Below are 21,013 nucleotides of genomic sequence, written 5' to 3' on the forward strand. Positions count from 1 at the left end.
ATGCCGGTCATGGCAGAGCGTAACGCCATGGTGCGTTAAGTACCACAGCACCATGATGTACATTTACGTCAATTGTCGTTAAGGGGTTAAAGACCCATTTCCCGTAGAACCAGCAGAATTGGGTATACCCTATGGACAAGGAATAGCTGGGAGTGTTGCTGCACTACATAAATAGAGAGCCCTTTAGATAAAGCCACAATCTCCTCCCTTCTTTCTACTGCAATATTTGACATTTATCTCCCACTTTTATCTCACATGTGCCAACTGCTCAACCAAGTTTAAGACAATAACTTACCATATGCCAGTGATATAAGTCCCCTGGTGTTGGAGGAGCTCAGTCTATCCAATAGTTATATTTATTGCCTGGGTCTGAGCCTGCAGCACATGCCGTAATTGCAGGTATTTATAGATAAGTTCTGTGCCAAGTCAAACTCATCTCTGAGTTGTTAAAAGGATTTACTGTAGGAACTACATTTCTATGTAATTGATGGACAATTCAAAGACTGAAAACATTCTTACTGGCATTTATACCAAATATATGGGTTATCTCATAAGGGCATTTATTTAGTGCTACCAGGAAAGCAAACAGGCAAACACAATTTAATGCATGGCGCACTCTTACAAGGGCAATGCTCATATATATATATATATATATATATATATTGTCACGATGCCGGCTGGCAGGAGGTGGATCCTCTGTGCCAGAGAGGGATAGCGAGGACCGTGCTAGTGGACCGGTTCTAAGACACTACAGGTTTTCACCAGAGCCCGCCGCAAAGCGGGATGGTCTTGCTGCGGCGGTAGTGACCAGGTCGTATCCACTAGCAACGGCTCACCTCTCTGGCTGCTGAAGATAGGCGAGGTACAAGGGAGTAGGCAGAAGCAAAGTCGGACGTAGCAGAAGGTCGGGGGCAGGCGGCAAGGTTCGTAGTCAGGGGAGATAGCAAAGTTCTGGTACACAGGGTATAAACACACAAAAACGCTTTCACTAGGCTCTAGGGCAACAAGATCCGGCAAGGAAGTGCAAGGGAGGAGACTAGATATAGCCAGGAAACAGATGGGAACCAATTAAGCTAATTGGACCAGGCACCAATCATTGGTGCACTGGCCCTTTAAGTCTCAGGGAGCTGGCGCGCGCGCGCCCTAGAGAGCGGAGCCGCGCGCGCCAGCACATGACCGCAGGAGACGGGAACGGGTAAGTGACCTGGGATGCGATTCGCGAGCGGGCGCGTCCCGCTGTGCGAATCGCATCCCCAACGGCCATGACAGGGCAGCGCTCCCGGTCAGCGCTGACCGGGGAGCTGCAGGGAGAAAGGCGCCGTGAGCGCTCCGGGGAGGAGCGGGGACCCGGAGCGCTAGGCGTAACAGTACCCCCCCCCTTAGGTCTCCCCTTCTCTTTATCGGGTAACTGCCTCCCCTGGGATGAGGACACCGGGAAAGGAAGGAGGGATTCCTCAACGGCAGGCAGAACCGCAGGAGTAGGAATGGGGAGAGAGGGCAGAGGGCGAGACCTGGCACGGGGCAGTGTGACACCAGGACGGGGGCCATGGGGTGGCACAGAGGCTTGCCTGACGGGACTGGGAGGGGGGGAGGGGCATTTCCTGTGGCAGGCAGAGTCCTTAATGACCTTAGGGGGACCGGAAACAGGAGGAACCACAGGGTCACGGCAGGGAGTACTGGGAACCGGTTTTAGACAGTTCTTGGAACAAGAGGACCCCCAACTCCTGATCTCCCCAGTGGACCAATCCAGGGTAGGGGAATGAAGTTGAAGCCAGGGAAGTCCAAGGAGAATTTCCGAGGTGCAATTGGGGAGGACCAAAAGTTCAATCCTCTCATGATGAGATCCGATGCTCATAAGAAGGGGCTCCGTGCGGAAACGTATGGTGCAATCCAACTTGGCTCCGTTGACCGCGGAAACGTGGAGTGGCTTGACAAGACGGGTCACCGGAATGCGAAATTTATTCACTAGGGACTCTCGAATAAAATTTCCAGAAGCTCCAGAGTCCAGGCAGGCCACGGCTGAGAGAGAAGAGCTGGCTGAAGCAGAAATCCGCACGGGTACCGTGAGACGTGGAGGAGCAGACTTGGAACCAAGAGACGCCACACCCACGTGAGCTGGGTGCGTGCGTGCGTTTCCCAGGCGTGGAGGACGGATAGGGCAATCCACCAAGAAATGCTCGGTACTGGCACAGTACAGACAAAGATTCTCTTCCTTACGGCGATTCCTCTCTTCCTGGGTCAGGCGAGACTTATCCACTTGCATGGCCTCCTCGGCGGGAGGCCCAGGCGTAGATTGCAACGGATACTGTGGGAGAGGTGCCCAGAGATCTAAGTCTTTTTCCTGGCGGAGCTCTTGGTGTCGCTCAGAAAAACGCATGTCAATGCGGGTAGCTAGATGGATGAGTTCTTGCAGATTGGCAGGAATCTCTCGTGCGGCCAGCACATCCTTGATGCGACTGGATAGGCCTTTTTTGAAGGTCGCGCAGAGTGCCTCATTATTCCAGGATAATTCTGAAGCAAGGGTACGGAACTGTACGGCATACTCGCCAACGGAAGAATTACCCTGGACCAGGTTCAACAGGGCAGTCTCAGCAGAAGAGGCTCGGGCAGGTTCCTCAAAGACACTTCGGATTTCCGAGAAGAAGGAGTGTACGGAGGCAGTGACGGGGTCATTGCGGTCCCAGAGCGGTGTGGCCCAAGACAGAGCTTTTCCAGACAGAAGGCTGACTACGAAAGCCACCTTAGACCTTTCAGTGGGAAACAGGTCCGACATCATCTCCAGGTGCAATGAACATTGCGAAAGAAAGCCACGGCAAAACTTAGAGTCCCCATTAAATTTGTCCGGCAAGGACAGGTGGAGGCTAGGAGTGGCCACTCGCAGCGGAGGAGGTGCAGGAGCTGGCGAAGGAGATGATTGCTGAAGAAGTTGCGAATGTTGGCGCACAATGGTGGACACTTCCGACAGCTGGTGGGTTAGATGGGCGATCTGTCGGGCGATATCAGAGACAACTGGCAGGGGAACCTCAGCGGGATCCATGGCCGGATCTACTGTCACGATGCCGGCTGGCAGGAGGTGGATCCTCTGTGCCAGAGAGGGATAGCGAGGACCGTGCTAGTGGACCGGTTCTAAGACACTACAGGTTTTCACCAGAGCCCGCCGCAAAGCGGGATGGTCTTGCTGCGGCGGTAGTGACCAGGTCGTATCCACTAGCAACGGCTCACCTCTCTGGCTGCTGAAGATAGGCGAGGTACAAGGGAGTAGGCAGAAGCAAAGTCGGACGTAGCAGAAGGTCGGGGGCAGGCGGCAAGGTTCGTAGTCAGGGGAGATAGCAAAGTTCTGGTACACAGGGTATAAACACACAAAAACGCTTTCACTAGGCTCTAGGGCAACAAGATCCGGCAAGGAAGTGCAAGGGAGGAGACTAGATATAGCCAGGAAACAGATGGGAACCAATTAAGCTAATTGGACCAGGCACCAATCATTGGTGCACTGGCCCTTTAAGTCTCAGGGAGCTGGCGCGCGCGCGCCCTAGAGAGCGGAGCCGCGCGCGCCAGCACATGACCGCAGGAGACGGGAACGGGTAAGTGACCTGGGATGCGATTCGCGAGCGGGCGCGTCCCGCTGTGCGAATCGCATCCCCAACGGCCATGACAGGGCAGCGCTCCCGGTCAGCGCTGACCGGGGAGCTGCAGGGAGAAAGGCGCCGTGAGCGCTCCGGGGAGGAGCGGGGACCCGGAGCGCTAGGCGTAACAGTTATATATATATATATATATTTTTTTTTTTTTTTTTTTTATCTAAGTTCAACACAATGGGCCTGTAAAGTTGCTGATCCATATCCAGAAATGCCCATAGGACCTCATGTATATGCCTAACCAGGGTGCTGGACACTGGATTTGGCATACTTTTCTAGTCACTGTTGTGTTGTCCCAGTAAGACCATTGACCTTGTCTGACAGGCACAGTATAAAAGCAACTCTGTCTCCATTTTTCTGGATCACTGCATCACTGCACTTACTGTATCACTTTGTTTCAGAGGTTAGACAGCCAGATCTTACTCCCATTAGTCCAGAATTGTTGTTGTCAATGTCAGGCACACTTCTTTTCCTGATCATTCAGGCACATCCGCTGAGTTCACACGATCAGCATTGATGTATATGAACAACATTGTGCGGGAACTATATCCCATCAAAGACATCCATTTGGGTAATTTGGCATAAAGGTTGAAAAGGTTTGGCGCTACTTTATTTGTTTATTATGATGACTTTCTTAGGATTTAACTCAGAGGCAAACTCTTTGCTGCATTTCTGAATTACACTAGTAATTCACTTCCAGGCAGTGCAACAGAGAGTTGGTAACTTTAAAAGCAAGTACAATAAGCGATTGTGTAAGCTAGCGATCCTGTAAAAGTATAAAATTGTCTGAAAGTATAAAAGTAGGTGTAAGTATAAAAGTGAGTGGGACTTACAATTAAGGGACTTTAAAATCAGGTAGTTAAATTGAAATTTTTGTTACTGTTTTTTACTGTTTATTTTTACAATCCTCAAAACCGACAGAGCCTACATTTGAGAAAATGCAGTCCAGTGTGCATCTTGCATGATATATGCAATCCTTGAACAGCAGTTTTAGGGGGCATATTGTTGTGCGAGATGTGTGCGAGTTGTTCATTTGGAAGCCCAGATCCTGGATCTAGAGGAGCAACTGGCAACACTGAGACACATTGACAACTTGGAGAGGAGTCTCTTGCTCACTGAGCAAGCACTCTCTGGGGTATAGTTGGGGGAGGATAGTGGACAGAGGTGCAGGACAGTCAGGCAGTTAGCTGGGTTACAGTTAGAAAACGGGGTAGAGGGAAAAGTGTCAGGGAGGCTAGTCCTGAACTGGTACACCCAAACAAGTTTGCCCGGTTGGTAGATGAGGGGGATGACATTTCAGAGCTAGCAGTACTGCAGCAGGACTCTGCCTCTGACTGCCAGGGGGGCGGGGTCTGCTCCAGTAAGGAAGGAGGGAGGAGCGCAGTGCAGGCCAGACAGGTACTGGTAGTGGGAGACTCTATTATTAGGGGGACAGACGGGGCGATCTGTAACAAAGACTGGGATCATCAAACAGTGTGTTGTCTTCCTGACGCTCAAGTTCAGCCCATCATGGATCAGGTTGACAGGATGCTGGGTGGGGCTGGCGAAGACCAGTAAGAGGTAGGTGGAGTGTCCTTAAAAATAATTTCAGTGACTTAGGTCACAAGCTTAAGGCAAGGACCTCCAATGTAATATTTTCTGAAATATTACCTGTACCACGAGCCACACCAGAGAGGCAGCGGGGGATTAAGGAGGTAAACAAGTGTCTCAGAAGCTGCTGTAGGAAGGAGGGGTTTGGGTTCATAAAGAACTGGAACGACTTCTGTGTTGGATACCTGCTCTACCGTAGGGACGGGCTGCACCTCAATGGGGAGGGTGCAGCTGTGCTTGGAGAGAAGATGGCCAGAAGGGTGGAGGAGTGTTTAAACTAGGGACTGGGGGGGGGGAACCTACAAAATAGAGGGGTAATATAGTGTAGCTAGAGAGGTGGGACTTATTAATGTACTTGGGGGTGAAGTGAAGGGAGGGGTTAGAACAGTTAATAGGGATAGGCTTCATAGGAAGAAAAAACATACACCTTTGAATTGCATGTTGACTAATGCCAGAAGTCTGACCAATAAAACTGATGAACTGGAGTTGATAATGTCTGAAGAAAATCATACCATAGTGGGTATAACAGAGACCTTGTTGGACGATAGCTGTGACTGGGAAGTCAACATACAAGGTTATAGTCTATTCAGGAAGGATCGGACAAAATGTAAAGGGAGGGGAGTTTGTCTTTATGTAAAGTCCAGTCTGAAGGCCACATTGCGGGAGGATATACGGGAGGGAAACGATAATGTGGAGGCATTATGGGTAGAATTATATGGAGATAAAAATAAAATCAAAATTCTGATAGGGGTTTGCTATAAGCAACCAAATATAATGGAAGAGACAGAAGATCAATTACTGAGGCAGATAAACAAGGCAGCAAATCAAAATGATGTGATAATAATGGGGGACTTTAAAGGGGTATTCCAGGAATTTTTTTTTATTTGACTATGCTACAGGGGCTGTAAAGTTAGTGTAGTTCATAAAATAGTGTCTAAACCTGTGTGTGACGGTTTTCTCACAATTCTTCTGTGATTTTCACGCAAATATTTATTTTAACCAGCATACAAGATGACTGTTGTCTCAGATTTTTCCCAGGTTGCAATGCGGCCGAGACCTGACACACTAGTCAGCTGATGACAGGGAGCCTGTATGCTTCAATGGGTGAAGGGATTGCTTGGTGGTAGAGAGATCAATATGCAACTAATGCAACAGCTGTAGGCACCCTGATTGAAAACCACAGGTCTTTTGAATGGATGCAGCTAATTTATGTTTCAATGGGTGGGGTGACTGATGTGTGGGAGGGAGGAAAATGGAATTATGGGATCTGTAGTCAAAAAAAGAAAAGTCAAACAGAAAATAGCAGTTCACAAACAGCTAGCCACAGTATTATGGTAATCTCACAACATAGCCATTTTGCCCCAAGACAAGCACAGATCCTTCCCAAGCATGTCCATTACTGTCTGCCAGGTACGTACTAAAATCACCTTATGGTGGATAACCACTTTAACTATCCTGATATAAACTGAGAGATTGAGACCTGTGAATCTCATAAAGGAAACAGACTATAGACTATAGCTAAAGACAATTATCTGTACCACATGGTGCAGAACCTGACCAGAGGGTGTTCCCTACTGGGCTTAATATTAAAGGGGTACTCCAGTGGGGAAAAAAATCAAATCAACTGGTGCCAGAAAGTTAAACAGATTTGCAAATTACTTCTATTTAAAAATATTGTAAGGATTATCAGCTGCTCTATGCTCCACAGGAAGTTGTATTTCTTTCTGGAGTTCTTTTCTGTTTTACCACAGTGCTCTCTGCTGATACCTGTGTCTATATCAGGAACTATCCAGAGTACAAGCAAATCTCCATAGCAATTCTCTCCTGCTCTGGACAGTTCCTGATGCGAACAGATGTGTCAGCAGAACTTCTGAAAGAAATGCAACTTCCTGTGGAGCATACAGGAGCTGATAAGTACTGGAAGGATTAAAATCTTTAAATAGTAATTTACAAATCTGTTTAACTTTCTGGCACCAGTTAATTAAAAAAAAAATGTTTACCACTGGAGTACCCCTTTAACCAACAGACCTGATAGAGTAACTAATGTGCAGGTAGGAAATAGTGATCATAATGTAATACATTGTAACTTATCCTGCAATAAGGGAATCTCTCGAGGGGCCACTAAAACAATCAATTTTAGGAAGACAAAGTTTGATCAACTCAGAGAAGCCCTTAACAATATAAAATGGGATAGTGTCCTCAAAAACAAGAATACTAACACTAAATGGGAGACTTTTAAAAATATCTTAAATTCTAACTGTAAGATGTATATACCTTATGGGAATGAAAATAATAAAAGGGTCTGGAATAGAAGAAATCCAATGTGGATAAATAGAAATGTTAAGGGGGCAATAAATGACAAAAATTAAAGCATTTAAACTACTAAAACAGCACGGCAGTGAAGAAGCATTAAAAAGATATAGTAAAAATGTAAAATATGTAAGAAAAAAAAAAAAAAAATAGAGACAGAAAGACTCACTGTCAAAGAGAGTAAAACTAACCCCAAAATGTGCTTTAACTATATAAATAAATAAAAAGGTTAAAAATGAAAGTGTAGGCCCTTTAAAAAATGATGTGGAAGAAATTATAGAAGGGGATCAGGAAAAAGCAAATATATATAAGGTAAACTCCCCAGTACAGGTCACCTGTCTAATCCAAGACAAAAAGAAAAAAGGACACGTGCCCCTAGTGTAATACTTCAAAAACTTTAGGGTAAGGGAAGGGGTTGGTATTCCACTTACCAGATGGTGTTGCGCTATGGGCACAACACCTAGATGAGCTCGAGTGATGATGCAGTGTGCTGAATGCAGCCTGGATCCTCCGGTATCAGCGTGGCTGGCCGGCTTGCAGAGATATCAGGAACAGGAAAGGGAAAAGAGATCCTCAATAGGCGCAATGGACAGCAGTGAAGGAGAATTCAATGGTCATCCATCATTAATATAAAGATATTTATTGAGCACACAATGGCAACGCGTTTCTTGCCCGGATCGGGCACTTCCTCAGGCAAATGTGCATGTACAAACATAAAAATGGCAACAACTTAAATAGGCATAGATACGCAACTATTCAAATGTCAAATCAATTAGGCTACTCAGGAACGCTAGTAACTAGACCAGCCGTAGTAAAAAGCACACGTATCATCTTAGTGATCTAGAGAATTTACATAAAACAAACTTTATCATAAAATACATTTGTCTCTAAACGAAAGGGGCATATACAGTAGTTGGATTTAGTAGGTTTGCGTCTTATTGCGCTATAGTATCCTGATGGGAAAATATGGTTCAGTATTTGAAGACATCTGCTGAAAACCCACAGAAACTGTTGGGTGAATGATCAGCAGGAGCCCTGTGTTAGGTATCAATAAGTAGATCGCTATTTTGTTGCATGGTGAGTTTCACTCACCACCGCTGTCTGGATCGGCTCCGCTATCAGCAGGAGCGCTATGTATATAGTAGCGGAATCAGAGAGGGGCGGGTGCTCAAGTTTAACTATGATAGACAGCGCTTCACAAAGAGCGCTCTGCTATCAGAGGGAGCGCTATGTAGGTAGGGACGGAATAGAAAAGGGGCGGGTATCCTGGTATCACTAGGACGGGCATCCCTTTGCAAACAGCGCTTGGAAGGATATCGCTTCACAGGAAGCGCTATACATACTGTGGCGGGGTTGAAAAGGGGCGGAGGTTATTATATCGCTATAGTGATAGGCGCTTCGTAGGGAGCGCTATACAGGCAAGTTAAAAACTGGGGAGTGCTCTACAACAGAACTATAATATGTGATTGGGTGGTAAGCAAGTGAATAGTATAAGTGGTCTGTAATATAAAAACCGAGACGAGAGGACTTAAATAACCTAATAACTGTAATCAACTCCTTTATAAATCTCATATACCATGTGATAGAATAAAGGTATGTCAAGAGCAGCACCCAGATCACGGCCAGCCTAATAGTGGAATGGTATATATAAATCAAGTGAATGAGATTTAATGTGCTAGAGTTGGCCGGATTATTGAATACCAGACTAAAAGGACAAGCATGGTAGCGCTGCTAAATTCAATAGGGTATTCAGGGGGACATTCATAGTATTAAAATATAAAAAAATGTATAAAGTGGCTGTACAATAAAATAACACATTCAAAAAGTAACTAAAATACAATGGTATGTACATAGAAGGGTCCCTGATGCAATCATTAACAAGCAGCATCTTGTGTACAAAAAATGGCATGCATCAACCATATCAAAGTATATAATAAAAACTATGTTGAAAAAAGTAGCACATTTGCAAGGAAAAGATAAAATTAAATCCGCATGTTGGGGTCCCTGGTATAAGATCAAACACAACATATAGATATTTTCCCTTTCCTGTTCCTGATACCTGTCTAATCCAGGAAGAAGTACAGTGCCACCTACAAAAAATCTAAATAGACAAATCACCAAATCCAGATACCATTCCCCCCCCCCCCATGTTCTACAGGAATTAAAGGGGTTATCAAGGAAAAAAAACTTTTTTATATATATATATATCAACTGGCTCAAGAAAGTTAAACAGATTTGTAAATTACTTCTATTAAAAAATCTTAATCCTTTCAGTACTTATGAGCTTCTGAAGTTAAGGTTGTTCTTTTCTGTCTAAGTGCTCTCTGATGACAAGTGTTTCAGGAACCGCCCAGTTTAGAAGAGGTTTGCTATGGGGATTTGCTTCTAAACTGGGCTGTTCCCGAGACATGTGTCATCAGAGAGCACTTAGACAGAAAATAACAACCTTAACTTCAGAAGCTCATAAGTACTGAAAGGATTAAGATTTTTTTAATAGAAGTAATTTACAAATCTGTTTAATTTTCTGGAGCCAGTTGATATATAAAAAAAAGTTTTTTCCTGGATAACCCCTTTAAGTAATGTAATAGACAGACCCCTATTTTTAATATTCAGGGACTCTATAGTGACAGGGACTGTTCCCCAGGACTGGCGCATAGCAAATGTGGTGCCAATATTTAAAAAGGGGTCAAAAAGTGACCCTGGGAATTATAGGCCTGTTAGTTTAACCTCTGTTGGATGTAAATTGTTTGAGAGTTTTCTAAGAGATGCTATTTTGGAGTATGTTGATAAAAATACATTTATGACCCCATATCAACATGGGTTTATGAGGGATCGGTCCTGTCAAACAGACCTGATCAGCTTTTATGAGGAGGTGAACTCCAGACTGGACAAGGGGGGAATCGCTGGATGTTGTATATCTGGATTTTTCCAAAGCATTTGATACGGTGCTGCATAAAAGATTATTGCATAAAATGGAAAGGATGGGGTTGGGGGAGAATGTGTGTAAGTGGGTAAGTAACTGGCTCAGTGATAGGAAACAGAGGGCGGTTATCAATGGTGCTTATTTTGCTTGGGTGACTGTTACTAGTGGGCTACCACAGGGGTCAGTCTTTGGCCCTATTCTATTTAATATAATTATTAAGGACCTTGTAGAGGGGTTGAATAGTAAAGTAGCAATCTTTGCAGATTATGCTAAGCTCTGTAAAGCGGTAAACACAATAGAGGACAATGCACTGTTACAAATGGATATGGATAGGTTGGAAGTTTATGCTGGGAAGTGGCAGATGAAGTTCAACACTGATAAATGTAAGATTATGCACATGGGGAGGAAAAATCCGGGCTGGGATTATGTATTAAATGGAAGAACACTTGGGACTACTGACGTGGAAAAGGACTTGGGAGTCTTAGTTAACAGTAAATTTAGCTGTAGTGACCAGTGTTGGGCAGCTGCTGCCAAGGCAAATAAAATCATGGGGGCCTCAATAGGGACATAAATGCCCACGACAAGGAATTAATTCTACCACTGTACAAATCACTAGTCAGACCACACATAGAATACTGTGTATAGTACTGGGCACCAGTGTACAAGAAAGATATAGGGGAGCTGGTTCAAAGGCGGGCAACCAGGATAATACAGGGAACTGGAGGACTACAGTACCCAGAAATATCATCAGAATTAGGGTTATTTAGTTTAGAAAAAAGAAGGCTTAGGGGAGACCTAATAACTATGTATAAATGAACAGCGGGCAGTACAGAGGTCTCTCTCATGATCTATTTATACCCAGGACTGTATCTATAACAAGGGGCCATCCTCTAACCTTATAGGAAGGTTTCTACACAAGCACAGACGGGGGTTCTTTACCGTAAGAACAGTGAGACTGTGGAACTCTTTCCCGGAGAAGGTGGTTATGGTGAACTCTGTAAAAGCGTTCAAAATGGGCATGGATGCATTTTTGGAGAGTAATAACATTACAGGTTATGGATTCTAGATTTATAGGGACAGAAAGTTAATCCAGGGATTTATTCTGATGCCATATTTGGTGTTGGGTCTAGTATGAGTTTTTTTTTTGCCTTCCTCTTGAATAGGAGTCGGGAAGGAATTTTTACCTCTAGTATGAGTTTTTTTTTCCTTCCTCTGGATCAACTCAGTAGAGACTCATTAGGGTTATAGGTTGAACTCGATGAACTTTATGAACTATGTTGCTATGAGTTGCCCAGTCTTCCTATCTTTGTAGGAGAGAAAAAGCAACAATGACGCTTGTCCTCTTATCCAGTTCTCATATGTCAACTATATATACCATCCTCATATCCTGTCCTTATATCCCAACCTCATATTCTAACCTCATATCCCTTCCCCACATCCTGTCCTCACATCCCTAGCTCATGTACTCTCCTAGATGGGGCTCATATGTGATGAAGAGTTTATAGATCAAAAATAGAAGGGGTGTGGCTTTGTGGAGAGTGGCTTGTGGGAGAGGCGTGACTTGAAAGCCAGACCAACCACACTGGGGTGTGTTGGTGTTTTTGGCCTTAAAGGGCTGAAGTTAGAAGGGCCATGGCTTGCTGGAAGGGCTGTGGTTTGCTGGAGGGTCATGGCTTGCAAATTGGACAGTCATACTCACCAGGAGAAACAGAGCAGAGCTTGTGGAGTAAGGTCCCATAGATTTGCATGTGACATTAGACAAAAACCCTGACCCTTGCAAAAGGGGTGAATTAGGATTCATTAAACTATCCTATAATTTTAGAAGGCTTATACCTTACATGTGCACCAAGTTTCAGCAAAATATCTCTAGCCATTTGGAACTGTTGCTGGAACATACATACATACATACACTTACATACATACACATACACAAAAGGACCAATTACCTAAATCAAGGTTTTAGAAGATTAATAGATAGATAGATAGATAGATGATAGAAAGATAGATACATATTTTTCCTTACTTACAAAGCTTAGCATACTCCAACATGTATATAATGACACAATTAACTTTAAAAAATAAATAAATAAATAAATAAATAAAAAAGAACAACAACATGGGTTTACATCATGGAGATCATGTCAAACAAATCTTATTGTTTTTTCTGACTGGGTGACTAAAACAATAGATGGTGGAGGGGCAGCAGACATTGCATATCTAAATTTTAGTAAGGCTTTTGACACTGTCCCACATAGAAGACTTATCAATAAACTGCAGTCATTGAGCTTGGACTCCCATATTGTTGAGTGGATTAGGCAGTGGCTGAGTGACAGACAACAGAGGGTTTGTTCAGGGTCAGAACTTTATGAAATATTTGCTACAGAGCGAAGGTTAAAGTGTTAACTACATGAAGTAAGCTAGTTTCTTTAGTATTTGCACAGTGAATTGAACACATTCAACACAATTCTCACTGGACACACTGGAATAAGTAGATTCCATATCTAATATGCATTTAACGCATACACAGTCCTGACCTTTTATATAATATTAAACATACAGATGTCACTCTCCAGCATTATATTAATAATCATAACTCACTCTCAATACTTCACAGGCATGTGTTACTGTACAAGACAAAATGTATATACTGTTTGCAATGTATCTTGTTCTTTTGATATGAAGTTTAAATTTCTATCTATAAAGAAACTATTATTTCCACAAGCCTTTGAAGAGGGACCTGTATATTTCACAAGTGCAGAGTGCAAGTGTACCATAGATTGTAAACAATTTTCTATAAACAGAAAGGACAAGTGAATATAATAAACTTTGTGGGCAGTAGAAAGAGAGAAGTGCTCATGCCGCTGTACAGTACACTGGTGAGACCTCGCTTGGAGTATAGTGCGCAGTACTAGAGGCCGTATCTCCAGAAGGATATAGATACTCTAGAGAGAGTTCAGAGAAGATTCTAAACTAGTACATGGATTGCAGGATAAAACTTACCAGGAAAGATTAAAGGGGTACTCCGGTGGTAATTTTTTTTTACTATATGGCATGTAAGTTTAGTTTTTTTGCAATACACATGTGTTATATGTTTTGGCAGCATGTGTGTGTTTTTCTTACCTGTTTGTTGGGCAGGAAGTTCTGTAGTTCAGAGGGTTTTCTTTTACTGTTGTCCACAGTTTTCAGTCTGTTGTGGACAAGATGTCACAGCTTTTTTTTTTTTTTTCTCTCTGTCTGCATGAGAGGAATAAGCCACGCCCCTCATCTCATCCAGCTGAGTATACAGCTCCTCACTTCCCCTCCCCTCTGCTCTATATTCTAAGGACGCATGTCTGCACAGGAGAAGGAACACAGAGAAGATAAGTGTTATCTGAAGGGGAGGATGAGAAGGTGCACGGGCCGGGGATGTATGGACTGCAGGGGAATAAATCTCATACTGGGAATGATCTCTATGGGGGAGATTTTTCAAAACCTGTGCAGAGGAAAACAATCAGATTAATCCTTTCATTTTTCACCAGCCTTCATAAAAATGAAAGAAGCAAGCTGATTGGTTGCTATGGGCAACTGGGCAAGTTTTCCTGATTGGTTGCTATGGGCAACTGGGCAAGTTTTCATCTGCACAGGTTTTGATAAATCTCCCCCTATATGTGAAGGGGGGGGGGGGGGAGACTCCTGAATGAAACATGCTGGGAGTTGTAGTCCCTGTTGTGTGTGTGCATGCTAGTGTTTACAAACCAGTGTGCCTCCAGCTGTTGCAAAACTACAACTCCCAGTATGCCTCGACAGGCTTTGGGCATGTTGGGAGTTGTAGATTTGCAACAGGTGGAGGCACACTGGTTGGAAAACACTGTTCTAGCCTATTCAGCATACACATCATGTTACACCAGTGTTTCCCAACCAGTGTGCCTCCAGCTGTTGCAAAACTGCTACTCCTAGCATGCCCAAAGACAGTCAGGGCATGCTGGGAGTTGTAGTTTTACAACACCTGGAGGCACCCTGGTTGGGAAACACTGGTGTATGCCCTACAGAGGTGTGGTGAACTACAACCCCCAGGAGACTACAGAGGCAGCATGCTGGTGTTATACTAAAGACTGAAGACTCCTGAATGACACATGCTGGGAGTTGTAGTCCCTTTTGTGTGTGTATGACAGTGTATCCCAACCAGGGCTGATTATATTAGTGTACTGTGTATAAGGGGACCAACCCAGGAAAATAGTAGGATGGGTAAAGGGCGGAACAAACAAAAAAAAAAAAAAAGGAGCCGCCCCAAACCAGCAAGGCATGTGGCATGCTGGGATTTGTAGTTTTCAGCATAGCAAGAAACAGGAAATAGAAGCAAAGATAGGAAAACAAAATGGGGGATAAAAAGACAACAAAGAACGGAAATAGAGTAGCCTAAACAACAAGAATAGAAATGAAACAAAACAAATAGGGTAAGTCAAAAACGGAAAAACACGTTGACCACCGGAGTACCCCTTTAAAGGGCCTTAACATGTATAGCTTGGAAGAAAGAAGACAGAAGTGATATGATAGAGACTTTTAAATACATTAAGGGAATCAACACAGTAAAGGAGGAGAGCATATTTAAAAGAAGACAAACTATCACAAGAGGACATCGTTTTAAATTAGAGGGGCAAAGGTTTAAAAGTAATATGATGAAGTATTACTTTACTGAGAGAGTAGTGGATGCATGGAATAGCCTTCCTGCAGAAGTGGTCACTGCAAATACAGTGAAGGAGTTTAATCATGCATGGGATAAGCATAAGGCTATCCTTCATATAAGATAGGGCCAGGGTCTATTGAAAGGATTAAGATTATTGGGCAGACTAGATGGGCCAAATGGTTCTTATCTGCCAACGCATTCTATGTTTCTATGTATGGCTAGACATGCTGGTGGCCAGAAGCACTTGGTAAGAGCTCCTGCTGGAGCCAGCTCTTCTGGGGACTTAACGGCTGGTTATGGGTAAGAACCGCCATAGGAAACATTCCAACCGTGGCCCATTCATTCATCCTGTAGCTCATCCTATTACATCCTTCTTTTGTCCAATCTTCAAAAGCTCTGGTGCTCATGTCAGGGCCTTCTTCCTCTGTGACAGCAGCCTAGTCCACTGTAGCAGTAATGACGTCATTTCTCTTTGCCTCTGCACCTTACTTCACCGGAGTACCCCTTTAAAGGGCCTTAACATGTATAGCTTGGAAGAAAGAAGACAGAAGTGATATGATAGAGTTTTTTAAATACATAAAGGGAATCAACACAGTAAAGGAGGAGAGCATATTTAAAAGAAGACAAACTACCACAAGAGGACATAGTTTTAAATTAGAGGGGCAAAGGTTTAAAAGTAATATGATGAAGTATTACTTTACTGAGAGAGTAGTGGATGCATGGAATAGCCTTCCTGCAGAAGTGGTCACTGCAAATACAGTGAAGGAGTTTAATCATGCATGGGATAAGCATAAGGCTATCCTTCATATAAGATAGAGCCAGGGTCTATTGAAAGGATTCAGATTATTGGGCAGACTAGATGGGCCAAATGGTTCTTATCTGTCAACGCAATGACGTCATTTCTCTTTGCTTCTGCACCTTACTTCAGCCTGGCAACTTTGGAGACTCAGCTGCCAGTACAGGACACTTCTCTCTCTGCTGGGGACCCTAAAGCACCTGCTCAGTGTAAGGTCTCTCTCCTCTTGTCTGCAGGTGCTTTTACTCAGTCTGATGTGGGGACATGCCCTGGCTCTCAGTCAGACCCTGTACTTCAGAGTTATGAACTACTGGCTTGTCATTATTCTCCCTTTTAGGAGAAATCCTCCACTGAGGAGCTAGACAATCAAGCCCACAGCAGGGAGGCCAGAGTTCCCCCTTGCTAAAAAGCAGCTCCTGAAAACTTCCACTAAGTTTGCTCACTGTGAGTTCTCCTCACCAATATAGGAGTCCTCCTGGCTTCAGTATTAGTACAGTACGACATAGACATTTGACTCTGTGCCCTGACTCAGGGCTGTCATATTCCTCACCATCCTCTGCTACTCCCCTTAACCCCTTATCGAACACACACGAAAATGGACGTCCTGGTGCGGCAGTACTTAGCTCACTAGGACATACATTTACGTCCTGTGTATGACCGCAAGCATCGAAGCGGTGCTTGCGTCATACTTTGCAGGTCCCGGCTGTAATGGCCAGGGACCCACCGGTAATGGCTGACATCCACTATCGCACGGATGTCCACCATTAACCCCCTCAGATGCTGAGATCAATACAGATCACGGCATCTGCGGCAATGCACATGTTAAAATAGATGATCGGATCGCGCACAGCACTGCCGCTGGGATCCGATCATCTGTAATGGTGGCCTCCAGCCATCTTCTCGGGTCTTCTGCTCTGGTCTGAGATAGAGCAGGCCAGAGCAGAAGATAGCTTATAATACTGATCAGTGCTATGCTCTATGCATAGCACTGAACAGTATTAGCAATCAACTGATTGCTATTGATAGACCCCTATGGAGACATAAACAGTGTAAAGAAAAGTAGAAAAATAAAAAATAAAAGTTTTAAAAAAAAGTGAAAAATCCCCTCCCCCAATAAAAACAAAAATGTTCCCTTTTTCCCATTTTACCCCCCAAAAGTATATATATTTTTTTATAAACATATTTGGTATTGTCCCGTGCATAAATGTCCAGACTATCAAAATATAATGTTAATGATCCTGTACAGTGAACAGCGTAAACGTAAAAAAGAAAAAAAAAGTCAAAAAAGGCTGCTTTTTTGTCACATTTTGTTAAAAATAAAATTAATAGGTGATCTAAAAGTTTTAGATTTGCAAATGTGGTATCAATAAGAAGTACAGATGACAGCGCAAAAAAGGAGCCCTCATACCACCCCACATATGGAAAAATGTAAAAGTTATAGGTGGTCAAAATAGGGCGATTACTGATTTTGTACAAAAAGTTTGAGATTTTTTTAAGCGGTAAAAAAATTGAAAAGTATCTAGCCATGGGTATCATTTTAATCGTATTGACCCACAGAATAAAGAACATATCACTATCACGCCTCCTCCCATAGGCTTGCATTGAGGGGCGGAGCGTGACATCACATGGGGGCGGGGCGTGACGTCACATGCCGCCCGCCCTGTAGTCGCTGGTAATCAGTCCCGGCGCGAACACGCTCCGGGGACTGATTACAAACGGGGTGCCGCGTGCAAGATCACGGGGGTCCCCGGCGGCGGGACTCCCACGATCAGGCATCTTATCCCCTTTCCTTTGGATCGGGGATAAGATGTCTAAGCACCAGAGTACCCCTTTAAGGGGTTAAAAGGAATCTATCACTAAGTTTTACCCTATTTAATGAGTGGCATTACATATAATAGATGTTAATATCAGGTGTCCTACTATGTCTGAATGTCTGCTGGCACAGCTATTAATGTGGAGAAAACAGCTTTTATAAATGTCACAGGCAGTATGTAAATAAGACGCAAGAAGACAGTTCGGCATGCGGCGTGCTGAAATAGCCACAGTACCCTGAGCGGTAAAGATGGCTATTTAGGCTCTAATCACTCCTATCCAGGCATGATTAGGCAGCTGAGTCAAGGCCTGATATCTGTGCTCACAGCTGTCAATCATGCCTGGATAGGCATGATTAGAACCTGAATAGGCTTGATCACCACCCAGGGTGCCATGCCTACTTCATGAAGCCGCATGCCAATGACTACTTCAGCCTTTTTTATATACAGCATGTGACAGTTATAAAAGTAGTTTCACATGTATAGCTGTGCCAGCAGACATCCAGACATGGTGTTGTGCGGTAATAACTCAATTATGAATTTTGAATTATGGTCATGAAAATTATTAATTATGAAAAATTAAAAATTATGAAAATTATAAAAAATATCAAAATTATGACCTGGTGAATTGTAGACAAAGCTAATCAATACAATTCACATCTGAGTCCGACTATTTCCTCAGATATCAAAAAGTTATTTTTATGACATTAACGCTTAAGGATGTAGTTTTGCAATATACAATAATACACAGGTTTTATAAAAGTATGCAGATTTATTGGTTATAAGGTTATAAACATAAAGGAATAATAAGCATAATGATATATGCAAATGCATATCAATTAAATATTAGTAAACAGTACAAGATTGTTAATTGACTACATATAAGTAGAACAATACATGTCAGTAGTTAGTAACTTGTTACAATAAACAAAACTACTAGGTTAGAATATCATATAAGAAAAAGGTTACATATCACTCTATTCAGAGGAACCTCAACATATTAAGATGTGCAATATCTAAACAATAGACATCAATATGGAATGCTAAGTACACTGCCCGCCCCCTTCTAACCACTACAAATCACATGACTCCAAGAATGGGGAAATCCATCTAAGAATATATACATGGAAGAACTATGATATACTTCCCCCCATTCTGGACTATTTTCCTATACATTATCTTGGTAAGACATTAAGACAATTAGCAGAGATATAGGATCTTGCTCTAGATTTTAGGAGGAAAACCTTGAAAACAAGTTTCCTGTGTGGGAAATATATTTATAACACTTAGCTTGGCGAGTAGGAATTCTATCAATATCCAAGCAATTATTTAATTCTTTGATAGATTATGAGTCTTGATTCTTCTGCAGGTAGAATGAAATCTCACAATATCCTAAAACTATAATCTCAATATCAAGATAATAATTTTATTTTATTAATTTATTTGCCAATCTAAATGATATAATTCCATCCACATTTCCCCAAATAGTCTTAATTAAATGGAATACCATTTTTGTGTCTTTGTAAGAACCTTTCTTCTGCTCTGAGGAACACTGAACGGTCCATCTCATCGTCAGGGACAGCCATTGGGTTGGTACCGTGTAATCAGTCCAGCATCTGGGATCTCACAGGGCTTCCATGGCTTCCATCTTGTGGACCTCTTTCAGTGGAAGACCTCTTTGTCTGTCCTTTTCTGCCTATAGTCTACAGTTCAGACTACAGCTCACAGTTCAGTTCAGTTCAGACTCACAGTACAGAGTTCAGTTCAGACTTCAGTTTAGCTCAGTATCAGCCTTCAGTATCAGCTCCTAACATCTGGTTTACCTGACTTTTTAATTAGTTAGACACGCCCTCCTAAATTGGAATTCCCCAATGAATGTAGGTTGGGCGTGTACATATGGTAATGACTATGACATCACTTTACTACCCAGAATGTATTGATCATATCACCCATAATGCCTTTCCTGTGGTGTAATGTCTACTCACCATACACTAGGGGGTGCTATTGCATAAGCAATTAGCATCATTACCATTAAGGGTTAACTTGTCAATAATTGGTCTTAAACCAACATTCCACACTTTGACGAATGGAACAATAATTAACAAAGAGGGATTACTTTTGACATCTATAAGTAATCAATATTGTTGCTCGCGAATATTCGCAATTCGAATATTATTCGCGAATATCGCATATTCGCGAATTCGCGAATTTCGCGAATATAGCGCTGTATATTCGTAATTACGAATATTCGTTTTTTTTTTTTGTTTTTTTTCTTCACAGTACACATCACAGTGATCACCCCTCTCTGCTTCCAGCTTGTGTGGTGTAAAGAAGGCTGTAATACTACTGTGTAAGACTGGCGTGCGAAAATTCGCATATGCGAAAATTAGCATATGCTAATTTTCGCATATGCGAAAATTCGCATATGTTAATTTTCGCATACACGTATTTTCGCGCACGCGAAAATCAAACGAGAATATAACGAATATGCGAATATTCGCGAATATATGACGAATATTCGTCCATATATTCGCGAATATTCGCGAATTCGAATATGGCCTATGCCGCTCAACACTAGTAATCAAACCCTGGATTCTCATAGACATAGAGTCTCAAATTAGACAGTTAAATTTTATTAAAGATAAGAGTTTGATGTAGGTCTCTTTCACACATGTGAATCTCCCTGTTTGTCCAGTCTTGGTAATTGATTCTACGTCTAGAGAGTGTAACCAGACCCCTTATCAGTCTCTTATCCAAACACCATAAATAAGCTAAGTAGACATCTAAGTATTCTTCTGCCAGACTGGCATTTGAATAGGAGAACTTAGAATTATTGTGGTCTTATTTAGAACATACACAAAATGGCTGACATCATGCTCTTATGCCATGAAGCATATTAAACATAGTGATTCATTTTTTTAAGTGTTCAAAATGCATGACATTGGTGGTTAACCTCTTTTATTACCTGATATTAACCTCTTTTATGTGTCACCCCTCATTATATAGGGAAAAACTTAGTGACAGGTTTCCTTTAAGCCAAAGATGCTGCTCACATTCTTAGTGGTCACGCTGAACTTCAGGCATTGGTAATCCTGCTTCCAGCTAAGGCAGACTTGTCTGCTTTGGCTGTGGACCTTAAGCGGTCCTGGAGAAAGGACTTAAAAGGTATACAGTCTGAGGTGACAGTACTGCAAACCAAAGTATTTGATTAGAGGTGTCCAAGATCTTATGACAACCGTCTGTGATCTACAGACTACTGTAAAGTTTTACATCCTCTGTCAGAAAATA

This window comes from Hyla sarda, chromosome 2 (assembly GCF_029499605.1).
Source record: "Hyla sarda isolate aHylSar1 chromosome 2, aHylSar1.hap1, whole genome shotgun sequence".
In the NCBI taxonomy this organism is placed as follows: Eukaryota; Metazoa; Chordata; class Amphibia; order Anura; family Hylidae; genus Hyla; species Hyla sarda.